The sequence below is a fragment of the Gracilinanus agilis genome, chromosome 4 (genome assembly GCF_016433145.1).
Source record: "Gracilinanus agilis isolate LMUSP501 chromosome 4, AgileGrace, whole genome shotgun sequence".
Classification (NCBI taxonomy): domain Eukaryota; kingdom Metazoa; phylum Chordata; class Mammalia; order Didelphimorphia; family Didelphidae; genus Gracilinanus; species Gracilinanus agilis.
In genome coordinates, this window is record NC_058133.1 from 212,568,880 (window position 1) to 212,572,172 (window position 3,293).

Consider the following 3,293-nt stretch of genomic DNA (forward strand, 5'->3'; position numbering starts at 1 on the left):
TTTCTTTCTCTTTCCTTCCTTCCTTCCTTTCTTCCTTCCTTCCTTCTTTCCTTCCTTTCTTCCTTCCTTCTTTCCTTGTCCCAGGCTAGAAGTGCAAGGACCACTCACCAGTTGGATCTCACTTCTGATCAGCTGATCTCACTAACTCCCACACATCCCTACACACCCTCCCTCCTGGGGCCTCACCTTTGAACCCAAACTATGTGGAAGGGCTAGCCCTACTGCAGCTAAGAACCCACCAATTTTTCCACCATTTTTGGCCTCCCTCGTAGCAGGAAAGGACAAGCAGGCACATTACTTGGCCTCTGTCTCTGCATCTTGAATTCATCATCTCTCTATCAGGAGATGGGGGGCACATTTCATCCACTGGAATCATAGTCTATCACTGCAGTGATCAGAGTTTTTAAGTCTTCCAGAACTATATATCTTTATAAATACATTTTCCTAGTTAGCAACTATTAAGTCAAAGAAAGCTTTGAGACTCATTTCAGTTCTGTAGGGAAGGGATACAATCACCAAAGTTCTTTCTCACTAACTGCCCTAGAGACCATCAAAATCCCCAGTAATCAACTCCCCCACCAAGGATACTATTCGAAATAGATTCCTGGCTAAATCAGCTCCAAAATCAAAGGAAACTTGGAATTTGCTGCATGTAGAGCAGACATTCACCAAGAACCTTCAACCAACCACTCCCAGCAGAGTTTTCCCTCAGTGGTTATTCAGTAACAGTTGTCCATCACTCAGGAGGGTGAAGCTCAGGAATTAAGCCTCCATAAGTGAGGGGTAAAATGCATCTGAGCAGCTGAAGAAATGATCAAACAAAGAGAAATTCTCATCACAACAAAAAATTACAGTAGGGAAAGAAACTACCAAGAGAAAGATCTGCAAGGCAATAATATCCCCTTTGGGGGCCTTGGCTTTCACAGCCTTTCCTTTCTTATGGGCATGGTGATGGGAAGACATATGGGTAAAAGGGAGGACAGAGAGGACACCTTCTGTGTGAGTTTTCTTCCTCTACCTTCCCTGACTTTTCCTCTCTAATCAGCAGTCTCTGTTGTTGGGCCCCACGTTCCTGCCCAAACCAGTCCCACCATGAATCAGAGATGGTGGGTGCTTTCTATTACCTCCCCTGTGGGCTCTCTGAGGAGGTTTATTACAGGGATGATTTCATATTTATGAAGAGGCCCTTGGGTGATGGATGCTTCCCTTCTTTTCAAAGAGCCTCCTTTCTAGTGTGTATTGACACATGCCTTCGGAGGAGGCAGGTGGCTGAGGGAGAGGCTTCATCCATCCGTCCTATGGCCTGCTAGGTCACCTTGGGTGAGTCCTGCCGGGGCATGGGACAGAGTGGTCAACTTTCAGTTTCAGCCTCACTCCATGCTCAGAACTTCATCCAGACTGCCTGTCCCTGGGCCTGCTGCCCATTGGGGTCAAGCTGAGGTGATTTTCCCTCTGACAATCCCTATTGCTATCCCAATCAAGTCTCACTTAGCCAGCTTTCTGGGGAGTAATTGGGTTGGGAAGGGAAGGGAGGTTTGAGAGGGAGGAGGAACATGGTATTGAAGCGGAGAAAGCTAGGCATTTGTAGCATCAAGACAAGCTGGAAACACAATTATGCTTGACACTGCTCCAGAGCTGGTTATTGTTATGACTCCAAATTCTCCCAGAGGCAAAGAAAGAAAACATACACACAGGCCAAAAACAAACAAACAGAAAAATTCCCCACAGCCATTACTTGCGAAACTGAAGAATAGGGAGAGGGAGAAAGAACAAGAAGAGAAAAATCCCACAGCCTGGATGGAGCTTTGTAAATAGGCACCAGCCCATAATTCTGACTTTCGGTTGTTCTTTGTCCCTAGTCTTCCATCTCCCATTTGTTGTCGCTCAGTCATTTTCAGTTGTCTGACTCGTTGTGACCCCAATTGAGGTTTTCTTGGCAAAGATCCTGGAGTGGGGGGCATCTAGTTGTCTCAGTGGATAGAAAGTCAGGTCTGGAGATGGGAAGTCCTGAGTTCAAACTACTTCCTAGCTGTGTGACTCTAGACAAATTATTAACTCCAACTGCCCAGCCCTTACAGCTCTTTTGCTTTGGAACCAATACATAGTATTGATTTTAGGACAGAAGGTAAAGGTTAAAAAAAAGATTCTTGAATGGTTTGCCATTTCCTCCTCCAACTCATTTTACAGATGAGGAAACTGAAGCAAATAGGGGTAAGTGACTTATTCAGTGATAATACATATATAGCCCAGTGGAATTGCTTGTCAACTCTAGGGAGAGAGGAAAGAGAAGAGAGAGATAACATGATTCAAATAACCTTGGAAAACTTATATGTAAATTTGTTACTGGAATAAAATAAAGAAAATTTATTAGGGAAAAAAAGTGACTTACTCAGGGTCACACAGCTAGCTAGTGTCTGAGGCCAGATTTGAACTTGGAAAGATGAGTCTTCCTGCCTCCAGGTCTGGCCCTCGGTCTGTTAGCTAACCTCCATCTCCCAGGACATAGCCCAAGACTCAGTCAGTCATTCAACTGGCCATTATTAATCGATCATTAAGGGTCGACACTATGTTGAGTGCTGGAGATACAAAGAGAGGCAAAAGCCAGTCTTGGATCTCAAAAAGTTCAAAGTCTAATGGCGGAGACAAATACAGATAAATACAATCTAGGCAGGAGAAACCCAGGGTAGTTTCAGAGGGAGGCGCAAAGACAAGGACAGGAAGACTTCTTGCAGAAGACGAGACTTGAAGGAAGCCAGGGAAGCTAGTTCACTTGCCAGTTGGCCACCAACCACGTCCTTGGAAGTTGATAATTAGAACCAAACACGTTCTCACAGGCCTGGGTGTTTTAGGGCTATTTTTCTTTAGTGGCAGACAGACTCGATGACCCCCAGAGTCCTTTTCAACCTAAGGAGCTTAGTACCAGGAGATCCAAGGGACTTTACAGATCATTCCACTTCTGCAAGAGCCATTACCAACCCCCTTAATGCAGTGCTTTCTTTCCTTCTGTGATTATCTCTATTTTAGTCCATCTATATCTTGTTTGTACATAATTGTTTTCATGTTGTCCCTTCTGCCCCATTAGTCTGTGATCTCCTTGAGATCAAGGAGACATTTTTGACTAATACAACTCCACCACCCACTTTGTAAAGAGAAGGAAACTGAGGCCCACAGAGCAAAGTACTTTGCCCAGTATCAAACAAGTAGTAACCAGCAGTACAGGAACTCTAAACTGCCTCTCTCTCTCTCTCTCTCTCTCTCTCTCTCTCTCTCTCTCTCTCTCTCTCTCTCTCTCT